The 25,210-nt window shown below is 49.9% G+C and overlaps 1 pseudogene; it reads left to right on the forward strand.

The window, feature by feature from the left end:
• LOC123408265 overlaps nucleotides 1–24,600 on the forward strand; it is a 36,654-nt pseudogene extending 12,054 nt beyond the window's left edge.
• Nucleotides 24,601–25,210: the final 610 nt, after the last annotated feature.

Here is a 25,210-nt window from a genome sequence, read left to right on the forward strand (position 1 = left end):
GAGAAGTCATCCATGAAAACCTCGACAATCTGTTCACAAAATTCAGAGAATATAGCCATCATACATCTTTGAAAGGTGGCAGCTGCATTACATAAGCCAAAAGGCATACGTCTATAAGCAAAGGTACCAAAAGGGCAGGTGAAAGTGGTTTTCTCCTGATCAGACTATGCAATTGGTATTTGGGAGAAACCAGAATAACCGTCTAGAAAGCAGAAGTGTGTGTGTTTGGACAGCCTTTCTAGCATTTGGTCGATAAAAGGCAAAGGGTAATGATCTTTCCTAGTGGCTTTATTCAATTTCCTAAAATCGATCACCATCCTATAGCCAGTAATAATCCTCTGTGGGATCAATTCATCCTTATCATTAGGGACAACGGTAATACATCCCTTCTTAGGGACGCAATGCACCGGACTCACCCAATCGCTATGAGCAACAGGATAGATGATACCTGCTTCCAGGAGCTTTAGTATTTCTTTTCTCACTACCTCTTTCATATTAGGATTCAATCTCCTTTGATGATCAGCAACTGGTTTGAAGTCAGGATCAGTTTTAATCTTGTGTTGGCATAGGGTAGGACTAATGCCCTTAAGATCATCAAGAGTATATCCAATAGCAGCACGGTGCTTCCTCAGATTTTTAGTAACTTCTTTTCTTCCTGCTCCGAGAGGCTAGCACTAATAATAATAGGATATATCTCCTTTTCATCAAGATAGGCATACTTAAGAGGATCAGGCAACTGTTTCATCCCTTTCATCCATATGCATATCATTTTCATGCTCAAGCAAGTATTGCTCTAAGGGATCAGTAGGAGGCACGACAATAGAGCCTAAGGCAATAGTTTCATCCCTACTAGGCAACTCCTTTTCATGAGGTTGTCTACCAAACTTAGAGAAATTGAACTCATGTGACACACCTTCAAAGCCAACAGTGATAGTTTGCTTTTCACAATCAATATGAGCATTGACAGTGTTGAGAAAAGGTCTACCAAATATGATGGGACAAAAGCTATCTTGTGCGGTAGCAAGAACGAGGAAATCAGCAGGATACTTCGTTTTACCACACTAGACTTCAACATCCCTAACAATTCCCACACGGCAGATAGTATCTCTATTGGCAAGCTGAATAGTGACATCAATAGGCTCTATCTCAACAGGTGCAATCTCGTCTTTGATTTCATCGTATAAGGATTGAGGTATTGCACTGACACTAGCACCCATGTCACATAAACCATGATAACAATGATCTCCTATCTTAACATAAACCACAAGCATGCCAACAACAGGCCTATGTTTGTCTCTAACGTGTGGTTTAGCAATTCTAGCGGCATCTTCACAGAAGTGAATATTATGTCCCTCAACTTCTTCAGACAGAAGATCTTTGATAATAGCAATGCTAGGTTCAACTCTAATTTTCTCAGGGGGTGTATGTGTTCTAATATAGCCTCTATGTATCACAGTTGAAGCTTTAGAATGATCCTTTAACCTAACAGGGAAAGCTGGTTTCTCAATGTAAGCACTGGGAACAATAGGATCATTATAGGCAATGACTTTCTCTTCAACTGGAGTGGGTTTAACTACATTGACTTCTAAAGGAGGATGATATTTAAACCACTTCTCTTTGGGGAGATTAATATGAGCAGCAAAAGATTCACACAATGAAGCTACTATCTCAGAGTCAAGTCCATACTTAGCGCTAAAATCACTAAAGGTATTTGTCTCAACAAAGGATTTAACGCAATCAAACGTGAAATTCATACCTGACTCCTTACCTTCTTCAAGCTCCCAATCTTCAGAGTTGCGTTTAATTCTCTCCAATAAATTACATCTGAAGTCAATATCTCTCTTCATAAAAGAACCGATACAAGAAGTGTCAAGCATGGTGCGATCATCATGAGAAAGCCGAGCATAAAAGTTCTGAATGATAATTTCTCTCGAGAGCTCATGATTGGGCATGAATATAGCATTGATTTAAGCCTCCCCCAAGCTTGAGCGATGCTTTCTCTGTCACGAGGCCAAAAATTGTAAATATATTTTCGATCACGGTGTACTAAATGCATAGGATAAAACTTTTGATGAAATTCCAATTTCAACCGATTGTTGTCCCATGATCCAGTATCATGACATAGCGTATACCATGTCAACGCCTTATCCTTCAAAGATAAAGGAAAGATCTTCTTCTTGACCTCATCCTCGGGCACACCTGCAAGCTTAAATAAACCATAAACTTCATCTACATAGATTAGATGCAAGTCTGGATGTGATGTTCGATCTCCTGTAAAAGGATTAGCCAGCAGTTTCTCAAGCATACCCGAAGGAAATTCAAAGCAAATATTTTCAGTAGGTGCAGCAGGTTGAGGAGCAAATATTTGTGCTTCCGTTCGAGGTGAAGATACCCCAAACAAGACCCTCAAAGGATTAGTATCCATAGTGACAAGTGACAATAAATTTCAGCACACTATATGAATGTTTCCTTACGAAGTTCCACTTAACAAAGGCGCTTCACTCCCCGGCAACGGCGCCAGAAAAGACTCTTGATGACCCAAAAGTATAGGGGATAAATCGTAGTCCTTTCGATAAGTAAGAGTGTCGAACCCAACGAGGAGCGGAAGGATCTGACAAGTGGTTTTCAGCAAGGTAAAATCTGCAGGCACTGAAATTGCCGGTAACAAGTGATTGTGTGGTGAGATGATTCGTAGCGAACAACAAGTAACAAAAGTAGCAACGGTGCAGCAAAGTGGCCCAATCCCTTTTGTAGCAAGGGACAAGCCTAGACAAAGTCTTATAGGAGGAAAAACGCTCCCGAGGACACACGGGAATTTCTGTCATGCTAGTTTCATCATGTTCATATGATTCGCGTTCGTTACTTCGATAGTTTGATATGTGGGTGGACCGCCGCTTGGGTACTGCCCTTACTTGGACAAGATTCCCACTTATGATTAACCCCTCTCGCAAGCATCCGCAACTACGAAAGAAGAATTAAGATAAAGTCTAACCATAACATTAAACTAGTGGATCCAAATCAGCCCCTTACGAAGTAATGCATAAACTAGGGTTTAACCTTCTGTCACTCTAGCAACCCATCATCTACTTACTACTTCCCAATGCCTTCCTCTAGGCCCAAATAATGGTGAAGTGTTATGTAGTCGACGTTCACATAACACCACTAGAGGAAAAACAACATACAACATATCAAAATACCGAACGAATACCAAATTCACATGACTACTATTAGTGTCGTGGGTATAAGCCTGACAGTAGATGTGTAGGGTACGAATGAGATGGGCAGAGTCCTAGCTACGGTGAGGTTGTATGAGTTTAGGCCCCTCTGCGGTGGAGGTAACAGCCCTACGTCTCAGTGCTCTCGGAGCTTGTTGTCGAGTGGAATATGGAATACCATGATTTGCTAACCCCTTTACCAGTGGGGGAGGGTGGCTTATATAGAGTGCGCTGCCCTCCACAACGGTTCCGGTACAGGGGTGGAGTAGTGGGGATTGAATGCGTACGTTACAGGTAACGTATGCTCTAAATGCTAATAAATGCACCCGGAAACGTACGGCCGTTTCCCTCCAGAGAGGTTACGATGTACCGAGTGTAGCTCGTCGGTTAGCTTCGTATCCTTCGAATGCTAGTCTCCGACTGGATGATTGAGGACCTGTTACCGACTGGATGATGGGGACTCCTTAATTCGGTCGGGACTCACTAAGGGCCTTGTCCTTTGTGAGGGGTAGTCCTTGGGTAGGACCTACATGGCAGGCCTATGATCCTACCCTAGGACTATGACCCCATCATTAGTCCCCGAATGGATTGGGGTTGAAACGACGAAGCGGTGCTTGAAGTTTGGATCCGACTGGAACAGATTTGGCTTGGGCGTTGCCTGCCTCGATCCATTTTAGCTTTTCTGACCAACGATCCGAGTGGAAGTACTCGCGAAACAGACTGTCGGAAGCCGAGTCCTTCTGCGGCATCTTTTGACGCGACCGGTCAACTGACAGCGGCGGATTTTCCGGGATCTTCAAATTTCAGTTTCCGCGCGTCCAGCGGGGATGACGCCGGCGCGCTCGAGTAGCGCCTGACGCCTCGATTCTCGCGCCTTCAACTCCTCCACTGATATCGCCGCGGCCGGTCGGGCGGATAAGGTTTCGGGGCCACCCGCCAGTGACCCAGTCGGAACCCTATTTAAATCTCGGCGGCGAGGCTTCTTCGTTACGCTCGCCGAATCCTTCGCTCTCGCCTGCTCCATCTTCCTCGCCGCCTCCAGCGCTCCTACACTCCTTCATTCTCCTTCTCGAGGGTTCACCGTCGCCTCCATGACCAAGGGTCAGACCAGCAAGATGGAGGCCAGGAAGAAGAAAGGCAAAGCGGCGGCGCCTGCTCAGCGGCGGCAGCGGCCGCTGCCGGCGGGGTGGATTCAGGGCGACTTCCTCCCCTCCACGGTGACGGAGGGGGACCTGCTGCAGCTGGTGGAGCACGGAATGATCGTGCATAAGTCCTGGAGGCTGCCGGCGGAGGACGAGGTCGAGCCAGCGCCTCGGGAGGGGGAGCGCGTCCTGCTGCTCAGCCACATCCACCGAGGTTTTTCTTTGCCCCCGCATCCTTTCTTCAAGGGCATCATGAATCACTTCGGGGCCCAACTTCACCATTTTCCTCCGAATGCCATCGCCCATCTTTCCGCCTTTATAGTTTTGTGCGAGTGTTTCATCGGCTGCCCTCCCCATTGAGGTTTGTTCAAACACATCTTTTCCGTCAGATCTCAAACCATCAAACGACTTAGCCAGTCGGATGATAAGACGCATCTCCTCCAGCTCTGCGGGGGCTTAGGTTTTCAGAAAAAGAGTCAGAGTAGTTATCCTGCTCTTCAGTTAAGTGAGTCGATCAGGAACTGGCAGTCGACGTGGTTCTACTGCCAGGATATCGCCTGTCCGAATGCGTCGACTGGGTTGCCTCCTTTTAGTTTAGATCGGCCCGCTCCGCCTAAGCAGCTCGCGCTCTCGAAGGCGGAGAAGACCGACATTCAGCCCTTGGTTGAGGCACTCGTGGACGTCGTTAGGAGGGGGGGGTCACCGGCATAGACTTGCTGGAGGTCTTCCTTGGTCGGGGGGGTCCAGCCTCTGCAGGCTCGCGACCATGCCATGTGGCATTACACGGGGCCCGAAGACTCCACTCGGACCAACGTGGTGGGCGTGACTGAGGAGAGGGTGACCTCGTGGGTGCTCCAAATCACGGCCCCCTGCGAGAATCCCAAAGGATCTCGGCGAGTGAAGCCTTACAGCGCGGATCATCCTCCACCGAATCAGGTGAGTGACACTTGTCGAGTGCACTGAACTGTCTTAATTCTTGTCGTTTGTCTATATCTCTGTGTGATGTCTGATGTCGCCGACTGAATTTTGTGCAGGAGTGGACCAACTGGTTTTCTCCCGTCTCGAACGGGAACCCGGCCGAGGAGGAGGAAGGCAGCCAGGAGGGCAGCGTGGAGAGCGCTGAATATGTCTCCGACAGCGGGGAGTCGGAGGAAGAGACCAGCGAGGAAGAGGAGGAAGACGAAGAGCAGGACTCTCCGCCTCCGCAAACAGAGCATCGGACCAAGCGCCGACACGAGCCTGCCGTTCCCTCGGCCCCTCCAGCATCTTCGAGTGCTCCGCCTACTGCCCCGGTGGTCCCGAGTGCTCGGAGCACCAAAAGCACCAGGGATGCTGCCGCTGAGCCTGCGGGTCAGTCTTCCAAGGCAGCCAAACCGAGTGGGTCCAAACCTCGGAAGGCTCTGCCGCGGATGAGGGTTGATATCCCCGTCACCTCCACGTAAGTGTATCTATCCTCTAATTTCTTCTGATATCCGAGTGAATTCTTGTTCATTGATCGAATGGATTTTACTCGACAGAGTCGCTACTTCTGCCACCTCTCCGGCGCGCCAAGAAGATGACCCCATGGACACGGACAACGTCGTCTCGTCCCAGCCAGGTGTGTTGTAGTGACTCCGAGTGTTTTATTCTATCATAGGTTCTGCCTCTTTCTTTTTCTGAGACCTCGTGTCATTCGGCCTGTCAGGGGCAATTTGCTTGGACGAGGGGGACCAGAGGAGAGCCGACCCAGCTGTGGAGCCTGTTCTTGAGGCTGCTCCTCCTGCTGCCGCTCTCGCCGCCGACGTGCTGCCGACTGAGGCGCTGCCGCCGACTGAACCGGCGCTGGTGGTTGAGGTGCCGACTGGAGCGGACCTCGGGATGCCTCAGGAGCTTCCGACGATGCCAGGCTCGTCGAATGCCGAGTTCAACATCCGGCGTCTCCCGGAGGAGCAGGTGGGAGCGGCCAAGGGAGCCATGATGCAGGCGGAGCTGATGGCTGGGGAGGCCAAGAGGGCCTACGACTCCGTCGCATCCTTGTACCAGCGGAGCGTGGAGCTGCGGGATGATATCCGAGTAAGTGGGCTAGTAAGTATTTACTTGTCTCTAGTAACCCACTGGGTGTTTTTGGATAGCAGCTGTTGTTTGCAATGGGTTCACTCTGAGTGAACCCAGTGGGTGTAGTCCCCGAGACTTCTGTCGAGTGCTTGCACCGAAAGTTGTCTTTATAAATATTGTCTTTGCTTTGGTCGTGTCTGTAAATAATATGACCGACTGCTAGCAGTTGTGGCACTCGGAGTGCACTTACTGTAAGAGTCTTCGAGAGTAAGTTGTACTCAGGTTGGGTAGTATTTGCCTCGTAGGCGTAGGTGATAACATGCATCTCAATAGGGCAGGCCTGCTTGAGCTGCATGCCAGTGGGGTCACTCTCAGTGAACCCACTGGGTGTAGTCCCCGAGACCGCTGTCGACTGCTTGCGTCGGCAGGGGTCTGAAGAACATAGACCTTTATTGTTGAATTTTCTGATTGTCTCTTGGTGTTTGGTGGCAGAAAACCTGTGAAATGGGATCAACTTATGAGACTCTGAAGGCGGAGAGGAATCAACTCGCTGGTGAGCTTGATGCGGCCATGCTCGCAATGACTCGCATGAAGGATGCTCTTGAGGGACGAGAGAAGTCATTGGAGCAGGCTCGGGAAGCGAACAAGGTGTTGACTGAGGAAGTGGAAAAGATGGGTAAACAGAGGACTGCTCTGATGGGTCAGATGGACGTGCTAAACAAACGATGCAGGGCACAGGAGAAATATGTCAGCGACTGGGCTCGGCAGATGATGACGCGTCTGGCTGGTAAGTCCTGCTTTTTCCGAGTGGTTGTGTTATGCGCGTCACACTCGGCACTTATTGTCTGTTTGTCCTATTGTCACAGATTTTTGCTTTGACGCCGAAGCTGAAGCAGCTGACGTGGAGCGGTCGATTCTTGACAACGTTCCACTCGGCGACGACGCCAATCGGGATCTGCTCCGTGCGCACATCCGCGTGGGCAAAGTTGGTCCTTTCATCGGTCGACTGAGAGAAGTCGTCGGCCGAATCGACAAGGAGCTTTGGCCAGAAGATGAGTCGCGGCAGGAGATGGAGAACCTGATGACCCGACTGGAGGAGATTCCCAACCGAGTGCAATCGTGGAAGAAATCTGCAGCTCGTTGCGGTGCAGATGTTGCTCTGTCCTTGGTCTGAGTCCATTGCAAGGAGATGCGTGAGGAGAAGATGAAGACACTGAAGGTCGCCAACACGAAGAAACTTCGATTCGAAGACTTCATGGAGACGTTCCTTGAGAGTGCTACCCGCATCATCGACGGAATCGACTTGGACACCTTCGTGGAGCCCTCCAGTCCTGGCGCCGACCCAGCTGACGCATAAGAAAACTTTATCCTCGGTATGCCGAGTGTTTATCTATAAGGTACTTTGGCCACTCCTGTTGGCCGTCACATTCTAAGATCGGTGCGGGTAAGCTTGATCCGCACCGAGTGAACTATCTTTGCTAGAGCTTTGAATCGAATTTTTGCTCTTCTGTTGCAATGTTGATTCGAGTTTTTGTTTGGCGTTTCTTGGTGAAGCCAAAGGCAAACATTTGGAACATGTCAGTTGTTTTGACATCTACGTGAGCCTCATTGAGGGTCCGTGGAATTCCCTAAGTCCCCGAGTGTGTCGTTAAGAGGACACTCAGAGAAGGTTAATACTTAGGCGATTATTGATCGCAGCTAAGCTCTCGAGTGTGACGTGTAGGGCACACTCGGAGAAGGTTAATACTTAGACGATGCTGGATCGCAGCTAAGTCCCCGAGTGTGACGTTAAGTGCACACTCGGAGAAAGTTAATACTTAGGCGATGCTGGATCGCAGCTAAGCCGCCGAGTGTGACGTGTAGTGCACACTCGGAGAAGGTTAATACTTAGACGATGCTGGATCGCAGCTAAGTCCCCGAGTGTGACGTTAAGTGCACACTCGGAGAGAGTTAATACTTAGGCGATGCTGGATCGCAGCTAAGCCGCCGAGTGTGACGTGTAGTGCACACTCGGAGAAGGTTAATACTTAGGCGATGCTGGATCGCAGCTAAGTCCCCGAGTGTGATGTTAAGTGCACTCGGAGAAAGTTAATACTTAGGCGATGCTGGATCACAGCTAAGCCCCCGAGTGTGACGTGAAGTGCACACTCGGAGAAGGTTAATACTTAGGTGATGCTGGATCGTAGCTAAGCCCCCGAGTGTGACGTGAAGTGCACACTCGGAGAAGGTTAATACTTAGGCGATGTTGGATCGCAGCTAAGCCCCCGAGTGTGACGTGAAGTGCACACTCGGAGAAGGTTAATACTTAGGCGATGCTGGATCGCAGCTAAGCCCCCGAGTGTGACGTGAAGTGCACACTCGGAGAAGGTTAATACTTAGGCGATGCTGGATCGCAGCTAAGCCCCCGAGTGTGACGTGAAGTGCACACTCGGAGAAAGTTAATACTTAGGTGATGCTGGATCGCAGCTAAGCCCCCGAGTGTGACGTGAAGTGCACACTCGGAGAAAGTTAATACTTAGGCGATGCTGGATCGTAGCTAAGCCCCCGAGTGTGACGTGAAGTGCACACTTGGAGAAACTTAATACTTAGGCGATGCTGGATCGCAGCTAATCCCCCGAGTGTGACGTGAAGTGCACACTCGGAGAAAGTTAATACTTAGGCGATGCTGGATCGCAGCTAAGCCCCCGAGTGTGACGTGTAGTGCACACTCGGAGAAGGTTAATACTTAGGCGATTCTGGATCGCAGCTAAGCTTTTTTTTTAGACCGGAGTCTGTGACCGCGGAAGAACTTTGAACCTACAAAAAACTCAATCTGCTTTGTATTATTTCGCCAATACTTGTTCTTTACATTGCTTCAGTCGACGGTCACGTGTAGAAGCGCTTCAGGAGATCTCCGTTCCATGCACGCGGCTCGTCTGTCTCCCTCTCGATGTTGTAGAGTCTGTATGCTCCGTTGTTCAGCACCTTGGAGATGATGAAGGGTCCTTCCCAGGCCGGAGCCAACTTGTGAGGTCTTTGCTGATCCACTCGGAGCACCATGTCGCCTGCTTGGAACGTGCGACTTCTGACGTGGCGTGCGTGAAAACGCCGCAGATTTTGTTTATAAATGGTCGAGCGAGTTAGTGCCATCGCGCGCTCCTCCTCCAGAAGATCCACTTCGTCTTGCCTTGCTTGTTCTGCTTCGGCTTCGGAGAAGAGTTTGACTCGTGGCGCATTGTGAAGCAAGTCACTCGGAAGGACCGCTTCTGCTCCATAAACGAGGAAGAACGGTGATCGCCCTGTAGATCTGTTCGGGGTTGTGCGAAGTCCCCAAAGCACTGAAGGTAGCTCGGTAACCCAAGCGCCAGCGGCATGTCCTATCTCTCGCAGGAGTCGGGGTTTCAAACCTTGCAAAATAAGTCCGTTTGCCCGCTCTGCTTGTCCATTGGACTGAGGATGCGCTACGGAAGCGAAATCCACTCCGATGCCTTGGCTTGTACAGAAACCTTTGAATCTGTCCGAGTCAAAGTTTGTCCCATTGTCAGTGATTATGCTGTGAGGTACACCGAATCTGAAGATGATGTCCCTGATAAACTTGACGGCTGTCGAGGCGTCGAGCTTCTTGATGGGCTTCGCTTCGATCCATTTCGTGAACTTGTCGACTGCCACTAACAGATGTGTGTATCCACCTTGGCCTGTCTTGAATGGGCCAACTGTATCTAATCCCCACACTGCAAACGGCCACACAAGAGGGATCGTCTTCAACGTAGACGTCGGCTTGTGGGACTTGTTGGAGTAGAACTGGCAGCCCTCACATCGGTCGACCATATCTTTAGCCATCTCATTAGCCTGCAGCCAGAAGAAACCAGCCCTGAATGCCTTGGCGACGATTGCTCTCGAAGAAGCATGATGACCGCAGGTCCCCGAGTGAATATCCTCCAGAATCAACTGCCCCTCCTCTGGGGAGATGCATCGTTGAAGAACGCCTGAGATACTTTCTTTATACAATTGGCCATCAATGACAGTGAATGACTTCGACCTGCGGACTATCTGCCTGGCCTGGACTTCGTCTTCTGGTAGTTCCCGCCTCAGAATATATGCAACGATCGGCACAGTCCAATCGGGGATGAAGGCAAGAATCTCCATGACCAGATCAACCACAACAGGTACATCGAATTTGGTCGGATCCGTAGAACTCTTTGGTTGTACCGGCTCCTCTGTGAAAGGATCTTCTTTGACTGAGGGGAGGTGGAGGTGCTCGAGGCAGACGTCACTCGGGACTGGTCTCCGAGTGGATCCGAGTTTTGCTAACTCATCAGCTGCTTGGTTCTTCAGTCTTGGAACATGGTGAAGTTCTAGACCTTCAAACTTCTTCTCAAGCTTCCTCACTGCATTGCAGTATGTAGTCATGGTGGGGTTTCTGACGTCCCACTCTTTCATCACTTGATTGACCACCAAATCCGAATCGCCGTAGACCATCAGGCGACGGACGCCGAGTGAGATGGCCATACGCAACCCGTAGAGGAGAGCTTCATACTCTGCCTCGTTGTTGGAGGAATCGAAGTGTATCTGTAACACGTACTTGAGCTTGTCTCCCTTTGGTGATATGATCACAATGCCAGCGCCGGAGCCATTCAACATCTTGGACCCATCGAAGAACATTGTCCAATGGGCCGAGCAGATGTGGGTCGGTTGCTGTTGTTCTACCCATTCTGCTATATGAAGTCAGCCAGAGCTTGAGACTTAATAGCTTTCTTGGCCTCGAACTTGATATCGCAGTACAGCATCTCCATCGCCCACTTCGCCACTCGGCCTGACGCATCCCGATTGTGGAGAATTTCCGACAATGGAGCATCAGAAACGACAGACACCGAGTGGTCTTGGAAATAATGGGTCACCTTCTTCGCAGTCATGTAAATCCCATAGATAAGTTTTTGATAGTGGGGATACCTCTGTTTGGAAGGAGTCGGGACTTCGGAGATGTAGTACACTGGCCGCTGAACTTTGTATGCTTTGCCTTCTTCTTCTCGTTCGACTGTAAGAACAGTACTGACGACTTGATTTGTAGCCGCGATATACAGAAGAAGGGGCTCTTTACTGAGCGGAGCAGTAAGAACCGGCTGGGTGGAAAGTAGGACTTTGAGGTCGTCGAATGCGACTTGGCCTTCATCTGTCCACTCGAAAGTATCTGATTTCTTCATGAGTCGGTACAGAGGAAGTGCTTTTTCGCCGAGTCGACTGATGAACCTGCTCAAAGCCGCTAGGCAACCTGTGAGCCGTTGAACATCGTGTATTCTGACCGGCCTCTCCATTCGGACGATGGTCCCGATCTTTTCGGGGTTGACATCGATCCCTCGTTCGGAAACGAAGAAACCGAGTAACTTTCCGCTGGGAACGCCGAATGAACATTTGGCGGGGTTGAGCTTGATATCGTACCAACGAAGGTTGGCGAATGTTTCTGCCAAGTCAGTCAGCAGGTCGGAACCTTTGCGTGACTTGACTATGATATCATCCATGTACGCCTCCACATTCCGACCGATCTGATCGAGGAGACATTTTTGGATCATGCGCATAAAGGTAGCTCCTGCATTCTTCAGACCGAACGGCATAGTGATGTAGCAGAAGCACCCGAATGGGGTGATGAAGGCTATCTTTAACTCATCGGGACCATACAGACGGATCTGATGATAGCCCGAGTAGGCATCAAGAAATGACAGACGCTCGCAACCCGCAGTCGAATCGACAATTTGATCTATGCGGGGGAGTGGAAAATGGTCTTTCAGGCAGACCTTATTGAGATGCTTGAAGTCGATGCACATTCGGAGTGACTTGTCCTTCTTGGGCACCATGACAACATTGGCGAGCCACTCGGAGTGGTGAACCTCACGAATGAAGTTGGCTGCCAGCAGCTTGGCCACCTCTTCCCCGATTGCCTTCCTCTTGTGCGCGGCGGACCGGCACAGGCGCTCTCGGACAGGCCGAGCCGTGGAATCCACGTGCAGTCGGTGCTCAGCCAACTCCCTGGGTACACCTGGCATGTCAGGGGGTTTCCATGCGAAGATGTCCCAGTTCTCACGGAGGAATTGGGTGAGCTCGGCTTCCTATTTAGGATCGAGGGTGGTGGAGATGTTCGTCGGGGCAGCAGTGGCGTCCGTCGGGTGGATGCTGACCTTCTTCGTCTCTCCCGCCGACTGAAATGCAGACTCTGAAGCTGGCTTCTTCGAGCGCATCAGGTCGGCGGGGTCGACTGTTTTCTCGACTGTTTTCTTGTACTCGTCCAGCTCGAGGACGGCCATCTGCTGGTCGGCGATTCTTGATCCCTGCTGCACACACTCTTCAGCCCGCTGCCGATTGCCTGTGATGGTAATCACACCCTGGGCGGGCCATGAAGTGCGCATCTTCAGTTTCAGGTATACGTAACATGGACGGGCCATGAAGTGCGCATACGTTGGGCGACCGAGAATTGCGTGATAAGCGCTCTGGAAGTCAACCACTTCGAACGTCAGCTTTTCCTTGCGGAAGTTCTTGTCGGAGCCGAAAAAGACGTCCAACACGATCTGGCCGAGTGATTTGGCCTTCCGTCCAGGGACGACTCCGTGGAATTGCATGTTGCTCTCGCTGAGTTTGGCCATCGGGATCCCATCCCTTTGAGGGTGTCGGCGTACATGATGTTCAAGCCGCTGCCGCCATCCATGAGGACTTTGCGCAGTCGGACTCCTTCTACCACCGGGTCGACGACCAGGGCCTGTCTCCCCGGGGTGGGTACATGTGCCGGATGATCCGACTGGTCGAAGGTGATCGCAGTCTGAGACCATTTGAGGAACTTGGGGTTGGTAGGGGTGGCCATGTTCACCTCTCTGTTCACCAGCTTTAGTCGGCTCTTGCTCTCGACGTCAGCAAAGATCATCAGGGTTGCATGGACTTGGGGGAACGGATCCTCCTTATCCTCCTCACCCTGTTCATGGTCCTTCTCACTCGGTTGCCCTTCGCTGAACCCCTGGATCAGGAGACGACACTGTCGAGTGGTATGCTTTGCATATATGGGGTTGCCTTCTTCATCCATCTTCTTATGAACCGGACATGGCTGGTCCAGGATGGGGTTATTGAACTTCTTCTTCTTGGGGGTGAACTGAGCCTTCCCTTTGCCCTTGCACTTGGCATTAGTTACGGCTGCAGCTTCTGCTTGCGGAGCGGTCGGAGCTTTCTGTTTCTTCTTCCGAGTGTTGCCCCCATCGCCATCAGCGACTGTTTTGTGCTTGCCGCTTCGGATGCGGTCCTCTTCTTCACCATTCGCATAGCGTGTTGCTATCTCCATCATCTTGCTCATGGAGATGTCGCCTGTACGGCCGAACTTCAGGTACAGATCCCTGTACCGCACGCCTGCCTTGAAGGCGCAGACTGCTTGATGCTCGGTGACGTTCTCCACCGTGTGATAGAGAGTTGTCCAACGCTGGATGAAGTCACGCAGGGGCTCATTCTACTTCTGGACGCAGTGCTGGAGCTCCACAAGGCCAGCAGGGCGCTTGCACGTCCCTTCGAAGGTCCTGATGAACACTCGAGCCAGATCTGCCCAACTGTAAATGCTTGAGGGGGCCAACTCGTTCAGCCACGCTCGCGCCGAGCCGTCGAGCATCAGAGGGAGGTACTTCATGGCGACATGGTCGTCCCCTCCTCCGATCTGGGCTGCCACTCGGTAGTCATCCAGACACGTTTCTGGCTTGGACTCTCCTGTGAACTTGCTAATTCCCGTCGCCAATCGAAAGTTGGGAGGGATGTCAGCCGAACGGATGGCTCGACTGAAACACTCGGGACCAGAAACGGTGGCCCTGCTTCCACTCGGACGGTCGATATCGCGACCATCACGGTGGGCCCGACCCCTGTCGACCCTCCGCTGGGCGATATGCCCTCTTGCGTCGGGCCTTGGGTCGTAAGTGTCACCGACTGAACGCCGATCATCATGATGTCGGGACCCATAGGGCCCACCCCGCGGAGGGGTGCGTGAGCGGCGACGATCTTCATGAATCATGGAACGGCTGCCTCCCCTGTGGCGCTGGTGGGAACCAGGGCTGTGAACCGACCGATGCGTATTCGCGTGGACGGAACTATTATAGATCCGGTTGTGTGACTGGGAGACCGCCGAATTCTGCTGCTGCGCCGTGTGCAACACGGCTCGGATCTGCTCGATCCCCCTTCCTGCCTCTGAATCAGTCGGCTGGAGGGAATCGGCTATCTTGCCAGCTGCGGCTAAATTGAGGAGGGGTGTGCGGAACAGCTCCACGTTGCTCCGCCGAGTGTGTCGACTAGCAGAACGGCGAGATGGACGACGTGCGCCGGACGCTTCGCCGATCTCGTGCTCGTTCCGGCCAGCCTGACGGGGATCTTCATGGGAATTGGCCATGTGTACTTCTGCTGCAGGCCCATGACCCGCGTACTCGGAAGGAAACTCAGTCGGAACCGAGCCCGAGCGCTCGGACAACGGGGCAACCACAACTGACTCTAGAACCGCCACTTGTGAAGATGCGTTCTGGCACGCCTGGGCGTGTTGCACCCAACGCTGAAGCCGCGGACGGCGGGACCGCTTGACGCGGCGCGTGGCGGCGGTGAAGGTCGACACCGGAACCGACTGCTGGAGAAGAAGAACGCCGCGGGCGCCGGCACAGAAGTGCGCAGCCCCGCGACGGGGAAGCGCCTCGACGTCGAGGGGCGCATCTCGAAGCCATGCCGAATCGTCGACGATGAAGGAGAGAGCGCGAAGAAGATCTGGTGACCCATGCTCGAATCTCCACCGGACGACATGACGAAAGGAAGTAGCCGCAAACTCGCCGGAAGTCGCTTAGACGCCTGCCCCACGGTGGGCGCCAACTGTCGTGGGTATAAGCCTGACAGTAGATGTGTAAGGTACGAATGAGATGGGCAGAGTCCTAGCTACGGCGAGGTTGTATGAGTTCAGGCCCCTCTGTGGTGGAGGTAACAGCCCTACGTCTCAGTGCTCTCGGAGCTTGTTGTCGAGTGGAATATGGAATACCATGATTTGCTAACCCCTTTACCAGTGGGGGAGGGTGGCTTATATAGAGTGCGCTGCCCTCCACAACGGTTCCGGTACAGGGGTGGAGTAGTGGGGATTGAATGCGTATGTTACAGGTAACGTATGCTCTAAATGCTAATAAATGCACCCGGAAACGTACGGCCGTTTCCCTCCAGAGAGGTTACGATGTACCGAGTGTAGCTCGTCGGTTAGCTTGGTATCCTCCGAATGCTAGTCTCCGACTGGATGATTGAGGACCTATTACCGACTGGATGATGGGGACTCTTTAATTCAGTCGGGACTGACTAAGGGCCTTGTCCTTTGTGAGGGGTAGTCCTTGGGTAGGACCTACATGGCAGGCCTATGATCCTACCCTAGGACTATGACCCCATCAATTAGCATGACTTATCCCATGTCATCAGGAACAAAAGTAACTACTCACAAAGCATAATCATATTCATGACCAGAGAGGTAATGAGTAGCATCAAGGATCTGAACATAAACTCTTCCACCAAATAATCCAACTAGCATCAACTACAAAGAGTAATCAACACTACTAGCAACCTTACAAGTACCAATCGGAGTCGCGAGACGGAGATTGGTTACAAGTGATGAACTAGGGTTTGGAGATGAGATGGTGCTGATGAACATGTTGATGGTGAAGAGTCCCCTCCGATGAGAGGAGTGTTGGTGATGACGATGGCGACAATTTCCCCCTCCGGGAGGGAAGTTTCCCCGGCAGGATCGTCCTGACGGAGCTCTAAATTGGTTCTGCTCAAGTTCCACCTCGTGGCGGCGGCGAAACCACGAAAAAGCTCCTCCCTGATTTTTTCTGGACAAAACCCTCCATATAGCAAAAGAGGGGGGCAAGTGGGCCAGGAGGGTGCCCACAATCCCCCATGGCGCGGCCTGGGGGTGGCCGTGTTGGGGAACGTCGTATGGGAAACAAAAAATTTCTTATATGATCTCATGGTCATAGGAACAAAAAATTTCTTCGGAGATACCTGTAGAGCAGCTTTATAGTCACCCGGTTACGTTGCGACGTTTGATACACACAAAGTATTCCTCCGGTGTCAGTGAGTTATATGATCTCATGGTCATAGGAACAAATACTTGACACGCAGAAAACAGTAGCAACAAAATGACACGATCAACATGCTACGTCTATTAGTTTGGGTCTAGTCCATCACGTGATTCTCCTAATGACGTGATCCAGTTATCAAGCAACAACACCTTGTTTATAATCAGAAGACACTGACTATCTTTGATCAACTGGCTAGCCAACTAGAGGCTTGCTAGGGACAGTGTTTTGTTTATGTATCCACACATGTATATAAGTCTTCATTCAATACAATTATAGCATGGATAATAAACGATTATCTTGATACAGGAATTATAATAATAACTATATTTATTATTGCCTCTAGGGCATAATTCCAACAGTCTCCCACTTGCACTAGAGTCAATAATCTAGCCCTCACATCATCATGCGAATTACATTGTAATAAATCTAACACCCATACAGTTCTGGTGTTGATCATGCTTTGCCCGTGGAAGAGGTTTAGTCAGCGATCTGCTACATTCAGATCCGTGTGCACTTTGCATATATTTACGTCCTCCCCTTCGACGTAGTCGCGGATGAGGTTGAAGCGTCGTTTGATGTGTCTGGACTTCTTGTGAAACCGTGGTTCCTTTGCTAAGGCAATGGCACCCGTGTTGTCACAGAACAAGGTTATTGGATTCAGTGCACTTGGCACCACTCCAAGATCCGTCATGAACTGCTTCATCCAGACACCCTCCTTAGCCGCCTCCGAGGCAGCCATGTACTCCGCTTCACATGTAGAATCTGCTACGACGCTTTGCTTGGAACTGCACCAACTTACCGCACCCCCATCAAGAATAAATACGTATCCGGTCTGTGACTTAGAGTCGTCCGGATCTGTGTCAAAGCTTGCATCGACGTAACCCTTTACGGCGAGCTCTTCGTCACCTCCATACACGAGAAACATCTCCTTAGTCATTTTCAGGTACTTCAGGATATTCTTGACCGCCGTCCAGTGATCCACTCCTGGATTACTCTGGAACCTGCCTGCCATACTTATGGCCAGGCTAACATCCGGTCTAGTGCACAGCATTGCATGCATGATAGAACCTATGGCTGAAGCATAGGGGACGGTGCTCATATGCTCTCTATCCTCATCAGTTGCTGGGCACTGAGTCTTACACAATCTCGTACCTTGTAAAACTGGCAAGAACCCTTTCTTGGACTGTTCCATTTTGAACCTCTTCAAAACTTTATCAAGGTATGTGCTTTGTGAAAGTCCTATCAGGCGTTTTGATCTATCCCTGTAGATCTTAATGCCTAGAATGTAAGCAGCTTCTCCTAGGTCCTTCATAGAGAAACTTTTATTCAAGTAATCCTTTATGCTCTCCAAAACTCTACGTTGTTTCCAATCAGCAATATGTCATCCACATATAATATTAGAAACGCCACAGAGCTCCCACTCACTTTCTTGTAAATACAAGATTCTCCAACCACTTGTATAAACCCAAATGCTTTGATCACCTCATCAAAGTGTTTGTTCCAACTCCGAGATGCTTGCACCAGTACATAAATGGATCGTTGGAGCTTGCACACCTTGTTAGCATTCTTAGGATCGACAAAACCTTCGGGTTGCATCATATACAACTCTTCCTTAAGGAAACCGTTAAGGAACGCCGTTTTGACATCCATCTGCCAGATTTCATAATCGAAAAATGCAGCTATTGCTAACATGATTCTGACGGACTTAAGCATCGCTACGGGTGAGAATGTCTCATCGTAGTCAACTCCTTGAACTTGTGAAAAACCCTTTGCCACAAGTCGAGCTTTATAAACGGTCACATTGCCGTCAGCGTCGTCTTCCTCTTAAAGATCCATTTGTTCTGAATAGCCTTGCGGCCCTCAGGTAGTACTTCCAAAGTCCACACTTTGTTCTCATACATGGATCCTATCTCGGACTTCATGGCTTCTAGCCATTTGTTGGAATCTGGGCCCACCATTGCTTCTTCATAATTTGCAGGTTCATTGTTGTCTAACAACATGATTGACAAGACGGGATTACCGTACCACTCTGGAGCAGCACGTGGTCTCGTCGACCTGCGTGGTTTGACAGAAACTTGAACCGGAGTTTCATGATCATCATCATTAACTTCCTCCTCAACCGGCGTCGCAACGACAAAGGTTTCCCCTTGCCCTGCGCCACCATCCAGAGGGATGAGAGGTTCGACAACCTCATCAAGTTCTATCTTCCTCCCACTCAATTCTCTCGAGAGAAACTCCTTCTCGAGAAAAGCTCCATTTTTAGCAACAAACACTTTGCCCTCGGATTTGAGATAGAAGGTCTACCCAACTGTCTCTTTTGGGTAACCTATGAAGATGCACTTTTCCGCTTTGGGTTCCAGCTTTTCAGGCTGAAGCTTTTTGACATAAGCATCACATCCCCAAACTTTAAGAAACAACAACTTTGGCCTTTTGCCATACCACAGTTCGTATGGTGTCGTCTCAACGGATTTTGATGGTGCCCTATTTAAAGTGAATGCAGCTGTTTCTAATGCTGTGGTGTTCCAAGCGGTGTCAACTGTGAAACAATTCCACATTGTCTTAAGTGAGCACCAAACTTGAAACTCAGATATTCACCCCCACGATCAGACCGTAGGACCTTGATCTTCTTGTTACGATGATTTTCAACTTCACTCTGAAATTGCTTGAACTTTTCAAATGTTTCAGACTTGTGCTTCATTAAGTAGACATAACCATATCTACTCAAATCGTCAGTGAAGGTGAGAAAATAACGATATCCGCCGCGTGCCTCTACGCTCATCAGACCACACACATCGGTATGTATGATTTCCAACAAGTCACTTGCACGCTCCATTGTTCCGGAGAACAGAGTTTTAGTCATCTTGCCCATGAGGCATGGTTCGCACGTGTCAAGTGAATCAAAGTCAAGTGACTCCAAAAGTCCATCGGCATGGAGTTTCTTCATGCGCTTTACACCAATATGACCTAAGCGACAGTGCCACAAAAATATGGCGCTATCATTGTTAACTCTAACTCTTTTGGTCTCAATGTTATGTATGTGTGTATCACTATCAAGATTCAATATGAACAATCCTCTCACATTGGGTGCATGACCATAAAAGATGTTACTCATAGAAATAGAACAACCATTATTCTCTGACTTAAAAGAGTAACCGTCTCGCAATAAACAAGATCCAGATATAATGTTCATGCTCAATGCAGACACTAAATAACAATGATTCAAGTTCATAACTAATCCTGATGGTAACTGAAGTGAAACTGTGCCGACGGCGATTGCATCAACCTTGGAACCATTTCCTATGCGCATCGTCACTTCATCTTTCGCCAGCCTTCGTCTATTCCGCAGTTCCTGTTTCGAGTTGCAAATATGAGCAACAGAATCGGTATCAAATACCCAGGCACTACTACGAGATCCGGTTAAGTACACATCAAAAACATGTATATCAAATATACCTGATTTTTTTTGGCCGCCTTCTTATCAGCCAGATACTTGGGGCAATTGCGCTTCCAGTGACCCATACCCTTGCAATAGTAACACTCTGTTTCAGGCTTAGGTCCAGCTTTGGGTTTCTTCGTCGGATTGGCAACAGGCTTGCCGCTCTTCTTTGAATTACCCTTCTTGTCTTTGCCGTTTCCCTTGAAACTAGTGGTCTTATTCACCATCAACACTTGATGCTCTTTACAGAGTTCAGACTCTGCGACTTTCAGCATCGCAAACAACTCGCCGGGAGACTTGTTCATCCCTTGCATGTTGTAGTTCAACACAAAGCCTTTATAGCTTGGTGGCAGTGATTGAAGGATTCTGTCAGTGATAGCTTCTTGCGGGAGTTCAATCCCCAGCTCAGCTAGACGGTTTGAGTACCCAGACATTTTGAGCACATGTTCACTGACAGACGAGTTCTCCTCCATCTTGCAAGCATAGAGTTTATCGGAGGTCTCATACCTCTCGATCCGGGCGTTCTTCTGAAAGATAAACTTCAACTCGTGGAACATCTCAAATGCTCCATGACGCTCAAAGCGACGTTGAAGTCCCGGCTCTAAGCCATACAAGACTGCACATTGAACTACTGAGTAGTCCTCCTTACGTGCTAACCAAGCGTTCTTAACATCCTGATCAGCCGTAGCGGGTGGTTCATCTCCTAGCGCAGCATTAAGGACATAATCCTTCTTCCCAGCTTGTAAGATTAGCTTAAGATTACGAGCCCAGTCTACAAAGTTGCTTCCATCATCTTTCAACTTAGCTTTCTCTAGGAACGTATTAAAATTTAGGGTGACTGTCGCGTGAGCCTTGATCTACAACACAAATATGTTTAAAGTGGACTTAGACTATGTTCAAGATAATTAGAGTTTAACTTAATCAAATTACTCGCTAAACTCCCACTCAAAAAGTACATCTCTCTAGTCATTTGAGTGGTTCATGATCCACTTACACTAGCTCAAGTCTGATCATCACGTGAGTTGAGTATAGTTTCAGTGGTAAGCATCCCTATGCTAATCATATCATCTATATGATTCATGATCGACCTTTCGGTCTCATGTGTTCCGAGGCCATGTCTGCACATGCTAGGCTCGTCAAGCTTAACCCGAGTGTTCCGCGTGCGCAACTGTTTTGCACCCGTTGTATGTGAACGTTGAGTCTATCACACCCGATCATCACGTCGTGTCTCGAAACGACGAACTGTAGCAACGGTGCACAGTCGGGGAGAACACAATTTCGTCTTGAAATTTTAGTGAGAGATCACCTCATAATGCTACCATTGTTCTAAGCAAAATAAGGTGCATAAAAGGATTAACATCACATGCAATTCATAAGTGACATGATATGGCCATCATCACGTGCTCCTTGATCTCCATCACCAAAGCATCGGCACGATCTTCTTGTCACCGGCGCCACACTATGATCTCCATCAACGTGTCGCCATCGGGGTTGTCGTGCTACTCATGCTATTACTACTAAAGCTACATCCTAGCAAAATAGTAAACGCATCTGCAAGCACAAACATTAGTATAAAGACAACCCTATGGCTCCTGCCGGTTGTCGTACCATCGACGTGCAAGTCGATATTATCTATTACAACATGATCATCTCATACATCCAATATATCACATCACATCGTTGGCCATATCACATCACAAGCATACCCTGCAAAAACAAGTTAGACGTCCTCTAATTTTGTTGTTGCATGTTTTACGTGGTGACCATGGGTATCTAGTAGGATCGCATCTTACTTACGCAAACACCACAACGGAGATATATGAGTTGCTATTTAACCTCATCCAAGGACCTCCTCGGTCAAATCCGATTCAACTAAAGTTGGAGAAACTGACACCCGCCAGTCATCTTTGAGCAACGGAGTTACTCGTAGCGATGAAACCAGTCTCTCGTAAGCGTACGAGTAATGTCGGTCCGAGCCGCTTCGATCCAACAATACCGCGGAATCAAGAAAAGACTAAGCAGGGCAGAAAAACGCACATCACCACCCACAAAAACTTTTGTGTTCTACTCGAGAAGACATCTACGCATGAACCTAGCTCATGATGCCACTGTTGGGGAACGTCGTATGGGAAACAAAAATTTCCTACACGCACGAAGACCTATCATGGTGATGTCCATCTACGAGAGGGGATGTGTGATCTACGTACCCTTGTAGACCGTACAGCAGAAGCGTTAGTGAACACGGTTGATGTAGTGGAACGTCCTCACGTCCCTCGATCCGCCCCACGAACTGTCCCGCGATCAGTCCCATGATCTAGTGCCGAACGGACGGCACCTCTGCGTTCAGCACACGTACAGCTCGACGATGATCTCGGCCTTCTTGATCCAGCAAGAGAGACGGAGAGGTAGAAGAGTTCTCCGGCAGCGTGACGGCTCTCCGGAGGTTGGTGGTGATCTTATCTCAGCAGGGCTCCGCAGAAACGCGATCTAGAGAAAAAACCGTGGAGGTATGTGGTCGGGCTGCCGTGGAAAAACGTCTCAAATCAGCCCTAAAACCTCCGTATATATAGGGGGAAGAGGGAGAGCCTTGCCTTGGGGTCCAAGGACCCTCAAGGGCTTCGGCCGAGCCAAGGGGGGCAACCCTCCCCTTCCAAACCGAGTCCAACTAGGTTTGGAAGGAGGAGTCCTTCCCCCTTTTCCCACCTCCTCTTTTTTTTTCTTTTCTCTTTGATTTTCTTCCTATGGCACACAGAGCCTTCTTGGGCTGTCCCACCAGCCCACTACGGGCTGGTGCGCCACCCCCAAGGCCTATGGGCTTCCCCGGGGTGAGTTGCCCCCCCCGGTGAACTCCCGGAACCCATTCGTCATTCCCGGTACATTCCCAGTAACTCCGAAAACCTTCCGGTAATCAAATGAGGTCATCCTATATATCAATCTTTGTTTTCGGACCATTCCGGAAACCCTCGTGACGTCCGTGATCTCATCCGGGACTCCGAACAACATTCGGTAACCAACCATATAACTCAAATACGCATAAAACAACGTCGAACCTTAAGTGTGCAGACCCTGCGGGTTCGAGAACTATGTAGACATGACCCGAGAGACTCCTCGGTCAATATCCAATAGCGGGACCTGGATGCCCATATTGGATCCTACATATTCTACGAAGATCTTATCGTTTGAACCTCAGTGCCAAGGATTCATATAATCCCGTATGTCATTCCCTTTGTCCTTCGGTATGTTACTTGCCCGAGATTCGATCGTCAGTATCCGCATACCTATTTCAATCTCGTTTACCGGCAAGTCTCTTTACTCGTTCCGTAATACAAGATCCCGCAACTTACACTAAGTCACATTGCTTGCAAGGCTTGTGTGTGATGTTGTATTACCGAGTGGGCCCCGAGATACCTCTCCGTCACACGGAGTGACAAATCCCAGTCTCGATCCATACTAACTCAACGAACACCTTCGGAGATACCTGTAGAGCAGCTTTATAGTCACCCGGTTACGTTGCGACGTTTGATACACACAAAGTATTCCTCCGGTGTCAGTGAGTTATATGATCTCATGGTCATAGGAACAAATACTTGACACGCAGAAAACAGTAGCAACAAAATGACACGATCAACATGCTACGTCTATTAGTTTGGGTCTAGTCCATCACGTGATTCTCCTAATGACGTGATCCAGTTATCAAGCAACAACACCTTGTTTATAATCAGAAGACACTGACTATCTTTGATCAACTGGCTAGCCAACTAGAGGCTTGCTAGGGACAGTGTTTTGTCTATGTATCCACACATGTATATAAGTCTTCATTCAATACAATTATAGCATGGATAATAAACGATTATCTTGATACAGGAATTATAATAATAAATATATTTATTATTGCCACTAGGGCATAATTCCAACAGGCCGCGCCGTGCAGGCTTGTGGCCATCCCCTGGCGCCCCTCTAGCACTTCTGCGGCCCAGTATTTTTGATGAATCGGGAAAAAATCCTTGTTGATTTTTACGGCGTTTGGAGTTGCGCAGAATAGGTATCTCAACTTTGCTCCATTTCCAGGCCAGAATTCCAGTTGCCGGCATTCTCCCTCTTCATGTAAACCTTGCAAAATAAGAGAGAAAAGGCATACGAATTGTACCGTGAAGTGAAATAACAGCCAAAGAAGCGATAAATATCAACATGAAAACATGATGCAAAATGGACGTATCACTCCTTCTCCAGCTCCATCAGCCGAAGGCCTTCGGCGTGCTCTGCCCGCACGTGTTGCGTCCTCCAATGCTCGAGGTAGGCTTGCTCCTACTGCGTGTCGCTCCCAGCCAGATGGGCGGCGCACTGACAAACTCGCTGACGATGTCGGTCCACTGGTAGACCTCCCGCGACTCCGTAGGCTCGGGCTTCGACGGAGGTGGCGGAGTTGGCACGACGCAGTCGCCGGCGGCAGACACCGCGATGGCCTCCGCGAGCTGCTGCTGGTATGCCGCCTCCTCGTCGACCCTGCGACGCGCTTCCTCCTCGTTGTCGTGGAGAACAGCTGCCAATGCTGCCTAGTAGGCAGCCTCAGCCTCTTGGTCCTCGTTGCTGACGACGGGCGGGGGCGGGGGAGGGCCTCCTGGCTACATGTCGCGCATGCCACGACGGCGCTGCTCCTCGTGCTCCACCATGAACCATATCTCTAGTTGGGGGAGTCGACCGCGTATGCAGGGTTTCGTCGCTGCTCCGTCGTCAGCAGACATCGACGGTGGCTCACCTCCTTCGCGTGCACCCGCGTCGACCGCGACACGGCCGGCACCGGGATCCTCTCCGAATCCAGATGTCAGTCGTGCGGCAGGGTGATGTCGGGGTAAGGCAGCAGCATGCGGTGCTTACAGTGCGACCGTGCTTGGTGCACCGGGACGCTCACACGCTGGCGAGGCCGGCGGAAGATGACGGCACACTAGTGGGGACGGGGCCTTTAGCCCCGGCCCGTAAGGGGCTTTAGTCCCAGTTCACCAACCGGGACTAAAGGGGCGGGACTAAAGGAGTAACCTTTCGTCCCAGCCCTCTTACAAGCTGGGACTAAAGGTGCTCCACGTGGGCGCTACGACCAGGGGCAGGCCCTTTAGTCCCGGTTCGTTACACGAACCGGGACTAAAGATTTTCAGATTTTGCTGGTGTTTGGGTTTTTTTTTTAATGAAATTATTTTGGGGTTTTAGGGTTTCAGGTTTTAGGTGTTCGGGAGATTAACGTGATGCCTCATTTGGTGTTCGGGAATTAGTTTTCATATAATTTAAATAGAAATAATTATG

This window comes from Hordeum vulgare, chromosome 7H (assembly GCF_904849725.1).
Source record: "Hordeum vulgare subsp. vulgare chromosome 7H, MorexV3_pseudomolecules_assembly, whole genome shotgun sequence".
NCBI classification, from domain to species: domain Eukaryota; kingdom Viridiplantae; phylum Streptophyta; class Magnoliopsida; order Poales; family Poaceae; genus Hordeum; species Hordeum vulgare.